At 33.3% G+C, this 14,312-nt stretch overlaps 1 protein-coding gene and 1 long non-coding RNA gene across 4 annotated transcripts in view; one reads left to right on the forward strand and one right to left on the reverse strand.

The window, feature by feature from the left end:
* LOC141461368 (uncharacterized) overlaps window positions 1–14,312 on the reverse strand; it is a 214,602-nt gene that overhangs the window by 7,391 nt on the left and 192,899 nt on the right. For all 3 annotated transcript variants that reach the window (XR_012462825.1, XR_012462826.1, XR_012462827.1), the window contains exons 6-8: window positions 1,711–1,818; window positions 1,011–1,135; window positions 152–371 (exon numbers count right to left, since the gene is read on the reverse strand). This is a non-coding gene — a long non-coding RNA (uncharacterized lncRNA). The remainder of the gene's footprint in view (window positions 1–151; window positions 372–1,010; window positions 1,136–1,710; window positions 1,819–14,312) is intronic.
* Window positions 8,877–14,312, forward strand: part of LOC141461364 (uncharacterized) — a 159,285-nt gene continuing 153,849 nt past the window's right edge. Inside the window, exon 1 of the mRNA XM_074142366.1 lies at window positions 8,877–9,022. The gene's annotated coding sequence lies outside the window, so the exon portion shown is untranslated. The remainder of the gene's footprint in view (window positions 9,023–14,312) is intronic.

A 14,312-nucleotide genomic window follows, 5' to 3' on the forward strand; every position in this document is an offset into this window, starting at 1 on the left:
CGTTGTTTTTTTTTTCTATCTAATTAAAACCTTCTTTTAACAGAATTACTTTTCTCACATTCGAATTCAAAGAAAAATATTTAGTTATATGAAAAAAGAGTTTACTTTTTGACAAAATTCTCTAAACTTTTTTAGTTGTGGATAAGATTACCTGCAATACAGCTCCAGAAGAATGCATGGTAGAATTTCTAATCCTGTAAATAGTCCGGAATGTAGAAATGGATGTGAAACTACAACTTAAATGTAGAAGTGCTGCCGGATTTGAAGAAGGGTTCTCATGGGTAATGGCGAAAGAGACGAAGCCCACAATTCGACTTTCATTCGAGTGTAGACGCTATCTTGAAAGCTGGAAGGCCAACTCTCCAAAAATCCTAGAAAAATCAAATAAATAAATTATAATCCTACTGTAAGCTTTATTAATTTAATAGCCGAAAATAAGTTCTTTAAAAAGCAATTTAAACTTTTTTAGAATATTAAAATCTTTATTCAATCAAATTACTAAAATTGTTTCAGCTAAAATAAACCATTTTGCAATCTGCTAATTTGTACGAAATTTTAATTCAATTCCAAATTGTTTGCTATAGGGACATAAAGCTGTAGCAATTACACGGAATACTAAATTTGATTAGTCTTTTACAAAAAAAATTATATAAATAAAGCTACATCAAAGATATTTACTTTTAAATCACTGTTTTTTTAAACATTTAAATCGTTGTATATGTCTATGACAATGAATTAAATTTACAAGAATACATTGTAACTACTGAAATTTGTTATTTATTCTGAAAAATATAACCTCATTTTTGTGCAGTTTGTTATTCTCATTTTTCCTCTTAATTCAACCTTTTTCTCATGAATTTAATTTTTCTTTTTTATAGATTTCTTTTTATTCAGAAACCAAATTATACATTTCTTTTTTAACACAAAACATGGAACTTTTAAGTAACATTGCAAACCTTAAATTGGAAAATAAACATGCATATTACTTGAAATAACTGCAAAATACTTGCATCATTGATTGATCCCTAACCAAATTTATAGATTTTCCTTGGATAGATCTCTTACGTCTTCTTCACTTGGGCTTCCATTGATGAACATTATTACAGCCAGTAGTCCAGCATCAGCAGCATTTTATCTGAAAAACAACATTAATAGATGTAATTAAAATCAAGTGTTACCTGAGTTTTATCTTCATTTAAGAAAGTTAGAGAAAAATATAACTTTCTTTTTACTATCAAATAAATTAAATATGATTGCAATACAGCTACATTATAGAACGAACATTTAAATCATCCACAAAATAAATAAATAAAAATAATCAAATACAATAACCCTTAAAACAATAAATTGAAATACATATCCAAGAATACTTTTGTGATTTCAATCGGGTTATTTTGCCTAAAAAATATAATTCAATTTTGGTATAGTTTTATAATCACCACTATTCAATAATATTGAACCTTCATCAATAGAATTAACTAACTGGTTCAACTCGACCATAAATACTTGAATTTCATTTTCAAAAACACAGTTCGCGTTTGACGTATTTTCCAATTACATGATAAGCCTACTTGCAGCGAAATTAAAACTATTCTCACTGAAATTCACAGAACGATTTAGCTAACTGAAATAGGTTTTAAAGAAGCACTTTGTCTAGTAATATAAAACAAGTACGCTAAGAATTAATAGTTATTTGGGATTTAACAATACCTGAAATCTACAGCAGCAAATCCACTGAAGTACCTTTGAAAGTTAATATTGAGTCCATGAAGTTGCTTCACAATATTCAACATATTCCATATTCTTCAGGTATCAGGGCTGGAAAACAGGCAACATGTAGCCGATGTTCTATTTGAAAATAAATGATTTTGATAGTGTCATGTATAAAAAGAAATAAAAGCAATGAATTTACTATTTTGTAAGGCTTCAGGTATCAGGGCTGGGAAACAGCCAACATGTAGCCGATGATCTATTTGTAAATAAATGATTTTGATAGTCTCATGTATAAAAAGAAATAAAAGCAATGAACTTACTATTTTGTAAGGCTTTAGGTATCAGGGCTGTGAAACAGCCAACATGTTGCCGATCTCCTATTTGTAAATAAATGATTTTGATAGTCTCATGTACAAAAAGAAATAAAAGCAATGAATTTACTATTTTGTAAGGCTTCAGGTATCAGGGCTGGAAAACAGCCAACATGTAGCCGATGTCCTATTTGTAAATAAATGATTTTGATAGTCTCATGTATAAAAAGAAATAAAAGCAATGAACTTACTATTTTGTAAGGCTTCAGGTATCAGGGCTGGAAAACAGGCAACATGTAGCCGATGTCCTATTAGTAAATAAATGATTTTGATAGTCTCATGTATAAAAAGAAATAAAAGCAATGAACTTACTATTTTGTAAGGCTTCAGGTATCAGGGCTGGAAAACAGCCAACATGTAGCCGATGTTCTATTTGTAAATAAATGATTGTGATAGTCTCATGTATAAAAAGAAATAAAAGCAATGAACTTACTATTTTGTAAGGCTTCAGGTATCAGGGCTGTGAAACAGCCAACATGTTGCCGATGTCCTATTTGTAAATAAATGATTTTGATAGCCTCATGTACAAAAAGAAATAAAAGCAATGAATTTACTATTTTGTAAGGCTTCAGGTATCAGGGCTGAGAAACAGGCAACATGTAGCCGATGTCCTTTTAGTAAATAAATGATTTTGATAGTCTCATGTATAAAAAGAAATAAAAGCAATGAACTTACTATTTTGTAAGGCTTCAGGTATCAGGGCTGGAAAACAGGCAACATGTAGCCGATGTCCTATTAGTAAATAAATGATTTTGATAGTCTCATGTATAAAAAGAAATAAAAGCAATGAACTTACTATTTTGTAAGGCTTCAGGTATCAGGGCTGGAAAACAGCCAACATGTAGCCGATGTTCTATTTGTAAATAAATGATTGTGATAGTCTCATGTATAAAAAGAAATAAAAGCAATGAACTTACTATTTAGTAAGGCTTCAGGTATCAGGGCTGGAAAACAGGCAACATGTAGCCGATGTTCTATTTGAAAATAAATGATTTTGATAGTCTCATGTATAAAAAGAAATAAAAGCAATGAACTTACTATTTTGTAAGGCTTCAGGTATCAGGGCTGTGAAACAGCCAACATGTAGCCGATGTCCTATTAGTAAATAAATGATTTTGATAGTCTCATGTATAAAAAGAAATAAAAGCAATGAACTTACTATTTTGTAAGGCTTCAGGTATCAGGGCTGTGAAACAGCCATCATGTAGCCGATGTCCAATTAGTAAATAAATGATTTTGATAGTCTCATGTATAAAAAGAAATAAAAGCAATGAACTTACTATTTTGTAAGGCTTCAGGTATCAGGGCTGTGAAACAGCCAACTTGTAGCCGATGTCCTATTAGTAAATAAATGATTTTGATAGTCTCATGTATAAAAAGAAATAAAAGCAATGAACTTACTATTTTGTAAGGCTTCAGGTATCAGGGCTGTGAAACAGCCAACATGTAGCCGATGTCCTATTTGTAAATAAATGATTTTGATAGTCTCATGTATAAAAAGAAATAAAAGCAATGAACTTACTATTTTGTAAGGCTTCAGGTATCAGGGCTGTGAAACAGGCAACATGTAGCCGATGTCCTATTTGTAAATAAATGATTTTGATAGTCTCATGTATAAAAAGAAATAAAAGCAATGAACTTACTATTTTGTAAGGCTTCAGGTATCAGGGCTGGAAAACAGCCAACATGTAGCCGATGTCCTATTAGTAAATAAATGATTTTGATAGTCTCATGTATAAAAAGAAATAAAAGCAATGAATTTACTATTTTGTAAGGCTTCAGGATTCAAGACTGGGAAACGGCCAATATGTAGCCGATGTCCTATTTGTAAATAACTGAATTGAAACAGCCAACCAAAACAAGTAATCAATGATATTATCCGACTAAGTATTCAACAGCTCAACCATTACATGATGGAAAACAAAAGAACCCGCTGTTTATTAAATTTTTAATAATTGTAACTTTCAAGGCACGAAGTGTAATGCAATACCTTCAGGTATATCATCAGAAATATTTTACACTGAGATAATACAAAAAGTCAGGTGATTTTTTACGTATAGAAATTGGGAAATAATAGAATATGCTTTCTTTCTTATCTGATCTCAATAAACTATTTAAACAACATTGCTGATCCAAAATAATGAAACTTAACGAATTCAAGAGCAAAGTTACCGATACTGGTCAACACAAAGAGCATGCACAATGCACACAATGTACGGGCCGGCTGACTGGAAAGGTTATAAGTTATAACCTGCACTGCCTTCCAGATTCAAAAAATGATTTTAAACCACAATGGCATTTAAGATGCAAAAAATTAAATGATAGGTTAAAACCTATCATTACTATTTAGGACAGTAATACGTATGTCCCAGAGTGAAGCTATAAAATCAGATAAGTTTTTCATTGCACCCGAAACGACTATTTATTAACAAAAACTTAACTCCAAACCTCGGTCTGGAAAATAGTAGTCTTACTCTCTAAAAATCTTAGGAGCACCTAAGTCCTGACCAAAGTATGATCGCTGTTCCAGAACTTCAGTCTATTGTATAGACATGAAACACCATACATGAAACATATCAAATAATTTTTGGGTAACATTCCAAGCTAAGCTTTATACTTCCACAAAATAAGATGGTTATTAAACCTAAAAAAATAACCTCAGCATATATACATTACAATACCTTGGTTTGGTTTATATTACCCCTCCATTTATACCTAAGATTATCATACCTACGATTCTTCCACACTGCTAGAAGGAATGTGAACAGATCTTTGCTGCTGTTTTTAACATGTCCGTCCAAATTAATTACCTGTCAAGAACTAAATCTAAAAATTTACCGATTTAAAAATACTCTGGATAGAATAGCCTACCACAACCTTGAAGGAGTTACTGCTACGATGTCCTTACTGCACTTAAACTATACTATCTGCGATTTATAATGGTTTATCTGAAGTCACTTACTTATTACCACGATATAAAACTTCACCGTAACCTTCCTAGCCCTGTCAACTGTCTATCCACTTTACAGCATACCCAATGAACACGCCTTATATTATCGATACATCGAATTGCTTTACTTCTGTTGATTTCTTTTCAACGCCGCTGCAATAACATTCTCTATAGCAAATAGTAATAATAAGAATTTCAAAAACTTTTAAAGAATGGCCTACTTTCTCTTTTTTTAAAATTTAACTTAGCAGATTCATATTGAATTATAATGTTCAACTTAATGATTCAGATGGGTGCCCGTCCCTTACGTTTTGAGGCCTCTTCCTCTCACGCGTGAAAACTCTTCTGGTTCATACCAACTACTGACGTATTGAAGAGTGTTCATTATCTATTTATTTTTGTGATTGATTCATTCAAGAGGGAAGAGCAATTATTGCCAACTACTGTCTTAGTTTTTATCAATTTTGACCAAAATTTTGGCCTAAGGATTACACAAAACAACCTCAGGGCTGTGAAGCTATTTGTTATAATAGAATAAATTATAGTTAAACCTTATCTTAGCTTAATTAACTTACTGAACACTTAAAAGTAAATGTTTTATGTACTCAAAAAATAAATTAAAACGCACAAAATAATTAATTTCTTATTTGAAAAGTATCGATTGGGTAAAGTTTATCAATTTTGTAAGACATTCACCTTTCTCTAATTTTTAGACTGTTCGTGAAATTATCAACGATAGTATCATAAGGCTGATATTTTTGAGGCGAATAAACGCTTAATTTTTCTCATGATAATTGCACGAATGCGATTTGAAATAAGGCAAAAGGATTAACTATCTACTCAATATTATCAAAGAAAAGTTGTACCTAAACGATACTTTCACGAACGTTTACGTTGTTCTTGGGAGAAAACCTTCACAGCTTTATCCATGAGAGAATTCATGGGAATTATTATCAAACTTTAACTAAGTTTCTAAACTTTGCGAGTTATCTGAGGCAGAAGATCAATTCATGCAAGGCTGACAAGGGCAGTGGAGGATATCTGATTCACCAAATTATTTCTCTCATATTTACATTAAACAAAATCCAAATGAAGACCAGGGTTTTAACTGGACCAGAATGTCTCAGAGCTTTGAGGAACTTTTCTCTAACCTACCAGCTATCGTATTGCTCTAATAATCTTAAGGTAAAACCACAGTCTAGGTGTTTTTCTTTTAAATTTATTAAGCTATCAGTACAACATTGAGACCACTTGCCTAAACAAAAATTTAGTCGACCTAACACTGGAATGGATATGATGTAGTAACAGTTGGAAAATGCTTTTTGGTGAAACAAAAATTGGCAGTGAAAGCATTTGTGCATTGCACAATTTTAGGTTCCAGAAATTTAAGACTTAAAAAACATTTCGATTTAAACGGTTTAAAAGACCTGAAGAGCAACTAGACATTAGGCTACACTACATTGGATAGTTTAAAGTGCATTTGAAAGATTGGAAATTACTTGAAAAGTGAGTTGAACTCATAGGATAGGTTTTTCACTGGTTTTGCACAACAAAAGACATTCATTTTTTTTTTGGATTGAATCGTGAGATGAATGAAAGGTGGATAATGGACGACAACAGGAACAGTTCAGTGGTTGAATATCCATAATCAATCGTAAGGAACCATAACCAATGAATCATCCTATACGAGGGTCGTTTGAAAAGTCCGTGCAAAGTCAGAGAGATAGCACCACTGGCGCGTATCGAGGTTATGTTTAGTTAGTAGCATCTCTTGGAAGAACACACACCAAGTTTCAGCCAGATCGGTCTATTTCTTTGTGTTTGGCATTCGTTTGAATCGAGGAAGTCGAGTGATTTTCAAAAAATGGACGAAAAAGAATTTCGTGTGTTGATTAAACACTACTTTATGAAAGGCAAAACGCCTCAGGAGACTAAAGAGAAGCTTGATAAACATTATGGTGACTCTGTACCTTCGATTAGAACCGTTTATAAGTGGTTTCAAAATTTTCGGAGTGGCCATATGGGCACAAGTGACGCTGAACGTTCTGGACGCCCTGTTCAGGTTACTACTCCAGAAATCATTGATAAAATCCATGATATGGTGATGGATGACAGAAGAGTGAAGGTGCGTGAGATTGCTAGTGCTGTGGGCATCTCGAATGAACGGGTACATAATATTTTGCATCAACATTTGGACATGACAAAGCTATCCGCAAGATGGGTGCCGCGATTGCTCACGCTTGACCAAAAACGAAATCGTGTGAAGTGTTGCAAGGACGGTTTTGCAGCTGTTCCAGAAGAATCCGCAGGACTTTAAGCGTCGTTTCGTCACTGTGGATGAAACATGGATACATCACTACACTCCTGAGACCAAAGAACAATCTAAACAATGGGTTACCAAGGGGGAATCTGCGCCAAAAAAGGTGAAGACCGTTCCTTCGGCCGGAAAGATTATGGCGACTGTCTTTTGGGATTCGCAAGGAATAATCCTCATCGACTATCTGGAAAAGGGTAAAACTATTATAGGTGCATATTATTCATCGTTATTGGACCGTTTGAAAACCGAGCTGCAAGAAAAACGCCCACGATTGGCCCACAAAAAAGTCCTTTTCCATCACGACAACGCACCAGCTCACACCTCAGCAGTTGTGGTCGCAAAATTAATGGAAATAGGGTTCTAACTCGTTTCACATCCCCCCTATTCTCTAGACTTGGCTCCCTCGGACTACTATTTGTTCCCCAATATGAAGAAATGGCTGGCGGGAAAAAGATTTTATTCAAACGAGGAGGTGATTGCAGAAACGAATGGCTATTTTTCAGACTTGGACAAATCCTATTATTCGGAAGGGATCAACAAACTAGAGCAGCGTTGGACGAAGTGTATAAGCCTAAAAGGAGACTATGTTGAAAAATAAAAAAGGTTTACCCCAAAAAATTAAGTAGTTTTTATTTTTGCACGGACTTTTCAAACGACCCTCGTAGGTCCAAGTTATTTTTTTTTTATTTTTGACCGCTTTCGGATTTTCATCTATTACCAGAGGTTGTTCCATTAATTTGGTGAAAAAGAATTTGGACTTCAACCATGTTTTTGTCATACACTGTTTTTTGCTGATGTTTAAATCCAACAATTGATCAATGAAAATCCAAAACTTATAAATAAAATCAGCGATATTATCGGATTTAAATACTTGTTCAACATTGTTTACTTCTAATAGTCAACTATTACTTAAGTAGAAAAGTATTGTCAACAAGACGACGAACTTTACAACTAGCAGTAGTGAAGGTTATACCAATGTGTAGGTTATATAGATAGTGGTGACTTGATTGATTTTAAATTCAAAAGCTGATAGATTTTTATTTGTTTAGCGGATGATTCCTGTACAAGAACCTACACTATAAACGTGTAGACTTACTATGACGACACAGACTGAATTTAAATGGTTCAGGAAAAACTACAATAAATGTATTCTTTAATTTCATTTTCATTTTCATTTTTCTTGTTCTTGTATTTAAAGAACATTCTCTAGACCTATAAATAGTCAAAGCAGGTGTTCAGTTTTTATCAATGGATGACGTATTGTACACAATTGCCCCTCCACCGCCAAGTATTTGTGGGCTTTCTTGGCCGTGTGAGAAAGAGAAAGACAGAAGCAGTGTAACCCATCCTGCTCATTCTCTTCAATAGGGAAACTCTCTCACCGAACATAGTTCGTGAGTTGATCTCTCACAAAGAGAGCGAGCCACACGAGACCAAACGAACAAGAGTATCCGTAGAGCTCTTCTCTCCAATCTCTCTCTCTCTCTCCTGTAGGTTTTCAGTCGGTCCTCCGCAATCCCCACTCCCGTCAAACTTGGCGATCCCCCCGGACTGCACACAGTATTAAGGTTAACTCTGTCCCGGCGTCGACAAAAACATCCAATTTATTTTGTTCTCTCTAGCTCTTATCATTGCACTTATTAATTCTTATCACCAGAACCGTTCTTTGAAGTAAGTTTTCTTTTTATATTTATTTATTATAATTATATATTATTATGAATTTTTTTTTTTAATTTTTTTTTATTAATGGTATGTAAGGCTTAACTATCAGAATTTCCGGTTTTATGCATGTTCTTTTTTGCTTCTTTTTTTTTTTGAACTGGTCACTTCCTCTTTACCTTTCAGAATCTTTTTTGATTTTATTTTTTAGTTTCGATGCTTTCTAGATGCATGATTATCTACACCAACTATTTTAAATGAATGTAATATAATAAATTTTTGTTATTTAATTGTAATTATTTGATTTATATATATATTTGTATTTTTAACTCTGAGGCTAATTTTTTTTAACGATTATTTCAAATTTCACAGTTAGCAGCATTGAAATTGATGTGTTTTATTCTTTGTTTAAAAGAAAACTATCTTGAAACAATAAAGTGTCTGGCAAGGAATTCTTGCTCCACTATCTCTTCAAGTAAATTTGGGCAATTTGATTTCCCCCAAAAAGTTGTATCAAATATATTATTGGTCCGAATTAATTAGAAGAATGGAGGATTTACACTCCTCTGTGGGGGAATCCAATAGATCATCTGGTATTTCAGCAACTGAACCACTTACAAAACTACACCCAGAATCATTTAAGAGGAAGATGTTTTAATATAAAACTGAGGGCTACGTATGGGTGAAATTCATCTTAAGTTTAAGAAAAAACACCGCGACTAGGTATTTTTTAGAACCGCAATTGATTTGGCTCAAATTGGGAATTCTATAATCGTTTCTGCTCTTTTCTCCTTCTCTTGTACTTCTGGTAATTTTGTCCAAAAACCTGTTGGTATCTGAAGTGACCAATATTAATTAATAACCAATAACCTGGAAAATTTCACTGAATGTTCTCTTGCTTCAATACTTCCGGGCATTCTAGCTCCCGGAAATTGGGCCCTTTAAAATGCTTCCACGAGATCTAAGGTAGAGTCTAGCAATCTTCTTTTTTTTTGCTGTCTGTCCAGTTCAGGATGTTAAGAAGTTCCAATTTTGCTACAGATTCTGCTCCATAGCTGTAATCCTGCCTCAGTTCTATCCAATGTCGGACATTCCTTAACCATGACATCCGTTTCCTTTCTGCTTCTTTTCTTAACTCAATATTTTCCATCGATAATTAATTGAATTAAATTGTATTTACCCATTTCTAAATACATGACAAACTTGGGTTGATTCTCAATACTTAATAGGTATTAGCAGTTCTCGAACTTATCAAATCACTTTCGAGATTCAGTCCTATATGATTTCAACAAACATCTCGTTTAAGTCCACATCTTTAATGAATGGAACTGATGTCTGGATACGATCTTATTAATCCCAGATTCTACACAGTGAAGAAGGGATTGACCAAATTAAAACTTAAGAAAAGGAATTCTTAAAACTTCACAGGACCTTTCTGCACCCGTAGATGAAAAAAAAACAAAAAAAACAATCGATTTCTAAGCAACTTATAATCTCTTTATTTCGATTCCTGCCAATCAAATACCTCAAATTTCAAAACTTAGTTCACAAATAATATTAACATTGTTAATTGCAAATATTTGCATTATTATGCGATATTTTTTTTTTTAAAATACAATTTGATATTTAGCAGTATCGAGAGGTAATTGCAATTCTAGAGCTTCCATTTAAATCACCTTTTTAGAATAACAGTTCTGTTCCACTGCCTATTTAATAAAACATGAATGGTACCAACTTTATTTAAATAGCAACTTTGAAGACATATGAGTTAACCAAAAAGTACTTAATAAAGAACAGACTCAACTTTTGAATAGGGTTTATTTTTTTAATAATTTGTATCTCTGATAGATAGCGCTGTCACACAATTAAAAGTTATGCATATACAAATAGAAGGGCTGCAGCTAATTTATCCCCTTAGTACGAAAAAGTAATTTTTACAAATTGTTCTATCTCTCCGTAAATAAGTTTAAATTTGTTATTTCTTTTAGATTCCCCTAGGAGAGCTAGTAAAAAGGTTGTAGTCAAAATCGATTAGCAGAAGTGTGATTTTATTAAATCGATGTTTTTTTTCTCAATTTTCTCGTTTTTAAATCCGTTTGCTTCATTGCACACGTTCGAAACAATTCATTTAAGGGTTATCGATAGATGAAGAGTTAGCACCTAAGTGCCTTTTTCAGTGTATTGTTGAGATCCTTATTTTTTTTCGTATTATACGAAGATAAATGTTAAGTTTATTGCTTTAAAAACATTTTGAACTTCAATTAAATAATAACTAGGAATGAAGAATACAACGTAGGCGTCTCAAATTATGGGTGATTATAATGTTTCTTTTTAATTTAAAACAAGGTCAGATAATTGGGCTTTAGAATGTGGTGCTATTAAAGATCCTCTTATTTGAATTAGATTAATTAATGAGATGCATCATTGTTATCTTTCAATCGGGGATCAAAGCTAAATCATCTTGCTGGATGATCTTTAATATTTTAGATAATTTTCTTAGAATTTTCCCGTTATTATTATTATTATATTGATTAGGCACAAGTTTTACAACTAATCTTGTTGAAAGTTACACTTAACTGGTTAATATCCCTGCATTATTGATGCCAAATGCCTCTGATTCTACAAATTCCCCAATACCTGGTGCCCTATACTTTCTAGGGATATCCACAAAGTCTTTCTAGGAATATCTTTACAAGAGCAAAGAGTATGGTACCCTGGCAAAGTCAGTTGGTACCAATGATACCCTCCTATCCTCTTTTCATAATCATTGCTATTCTGAGGTTATCCTATCTTCTTATTGTGAAATATGGGAATGATGAAGGAGTCTTGGAGAGTTTCCAGGGAGTGCGAGATCACTGAGGAGAGCTGGCAGTCCAGAGATAACTAATTACTGGATACAATGCACACCCTCCCTGCGGCGCTTTCAAGTTTAAAATATATTTTGGATTTTAGTAACGAGAAAAATGAATTCTAGAGATGGGAATAGCAAGTTCCTGAAATATGGTAGATAAGCATTCCAATTTATGGAAGATGGAGTCTTTTTAAGGGAAACATTTTAACCACTTGTAAAATTTCCAGGCTATTTACTTTTACAAGTCTATTTACAAGTTGCGAACGATATGTTGAGTTCATTCTTGAGCAGATTTTGGAAAGACCCTATTCCTTTCCTCGCCCCACACTGTGGGGTCTAGCTGGCTAAATAGACCTAGCTTAATAGACCTCAATAAACAGAAACTTATCAGATAGCACGACATCGAGCATGCGATGCATTCCCGTTGCACACAAGGATATAAAATACTGAATCACGATAACAATATACTAATTGCAAAGTTTAGTTGCCTCCTTCACAATTGAGATTGGGATTCGTACTATGGAAGTTGTTTAAACAATCACTCCCAATAACTACGGTCCAAAGTTTAGCCCAGAAGTTGATTGTAATAAAAAAAAAATTAAAACCAGTCAGTGTTGGCCAACAGTTGGAAGAGTTCATTGGTACACTCATAGGCAGTTAACTCATTAAACACATGGCCATCGGCGCTTCATCAAGCGTTATTAATGATTTCCAGTCCCTTTTAGGCGAGTTTGATGATTAGAGAATTCAGATTTAGAGAAAACTTAGACGGTAAGAAGGAGCACAAGCAATTCGACGATGGTGTAGCTATTGGAAGCTGAGGATTCAACAATAACTTTAAAATACAATATAAACAATTTATTTGTCGTTAAGAGTTAAGATTTATCGCAAAATTTAAGACATTAAATATTTATTTATAAAAGTAATTACCTATTTTTTCAGGCCGGCTTTACGTCCAACTACCACATTAGGTGTCGTGGACGGAGGTGACTAACATACTTTACTATAAATTTCATTAACCATTAAATAAAATACAAGACCTAGACTGAGGGAATCGAATCCACTAACCAGCAATACATCTTAGCTTTGCAGGTCTAGCCTAACATACTTTACTATAAATTTCTCGTATTAACCATTAAATAAAATACAAGACCTAGACCAGGAGAATGGAATCCACTAACCAACAATACATCTTAGCTTTGCAGGTCTAGCCTAACGTACTTTACTATAAATTTCTCGTATTAACCATTAAATAAAATACAAGACCTAGACCAGGAGAATGGAATCCACTAACCAACAATACATCTTAGCTTTGCAGGTCTAGCCTAACGTACTTTACTATAAATTTCTCATTAACCATTAAATAAAATTCAAGACCTAGACCAGGGGAATGGAATCCACTAACCAACAATACATCTTAGCTTTGCAGGTCTAGCCTAACGTACTTTACTATAAATTTCTCATTTTAACCATTAAATAAAATACAAGGCGTAGTGTCTGGGAATCGAACCCACTAAACCAACAATACATCTTAGCTTTGCGTATCTAGCCCATAACCGTTCGGCTCCCGTGGCGCCTATTAAATATTTATATAAAATAAAATATAATCGATTCAAAATATAGAAATTTAAAATAAATATTTGCATCGATAAAAGACACAAATGATTAAAAAATATTAATAAAACTACACCTGTGCTAACAAAAATCCAACCCAGACACATTGTTTTATAAAACCATCTCTGTACAAAAATAATAGATGTTCACCACCAGATAATTTTTCACTAATGCAATACCTAGAAAATAATTATTTTATGCAATAATTAACATAAACATGTAGTAAACCACGAATGGCCTTGTTTTCTGTTCTTTGTAGATCTTTTTATTGTTCTACTCTTACAAGAGAATTAGAAGTTAATTCCTCTTGTAAACATTGGCGCAGTAGCGCACTCTGGCCCAAGGACTTCTAGGTACAGAGGTTTCAGTGGTGGGAGAGGACTAATTTCTCAGACAAACAAAACTAACCATATGTATTTAAGATAACAAGTAACAACAGTTCATTTCTCTTCGTGTTTATTTTTCATTAAAAATACTTCTTATCATTGACTAAAACTGAAAGTTTAATACTTGAATTGATGATGATTTTAAATGATTTTTAACACGACGTTAAACGCTTAAATGTTTCAGTTTAACCTGTAAATTGCAGTAACAGCACTCTGATAGCTTTAAGGTTAGATTTAGGTTTGTTTATTGGACACGCTTTAGTGGCAAACCGAAGGTTGCAAAGCTCCAAGTTTTTTAATGAGCTTTCAATGACAAGAATTTGAAGATAGCTGCCGATTACTAAAGTTTCTGTACGAAAAGCGGATTACTAATTATTTTTCTTGGTACTGGACACGCGAGAATGAATAAATCTTAGGCCTTCTTTCTTATTTCACGTGCCACAATAACTCT

The sequence above is a fragment of the Rhodnius prolixus genome, unplaced genomic scaffold (assembly GCF_049639745.1).
Source record: "Rhodnius prolixus isolate KJV_2025 unplaced genomic scaffold, Rpr scaffold_6, whole genome shotgun sequence".
Taxonomy (NCBI): domain Eukaryota; kingdom Metazoa; phylum Arthropoda; class Insecta; order Hemiptera; family Reduviidae; genus Rhodnius; species Rhodnius prolixus.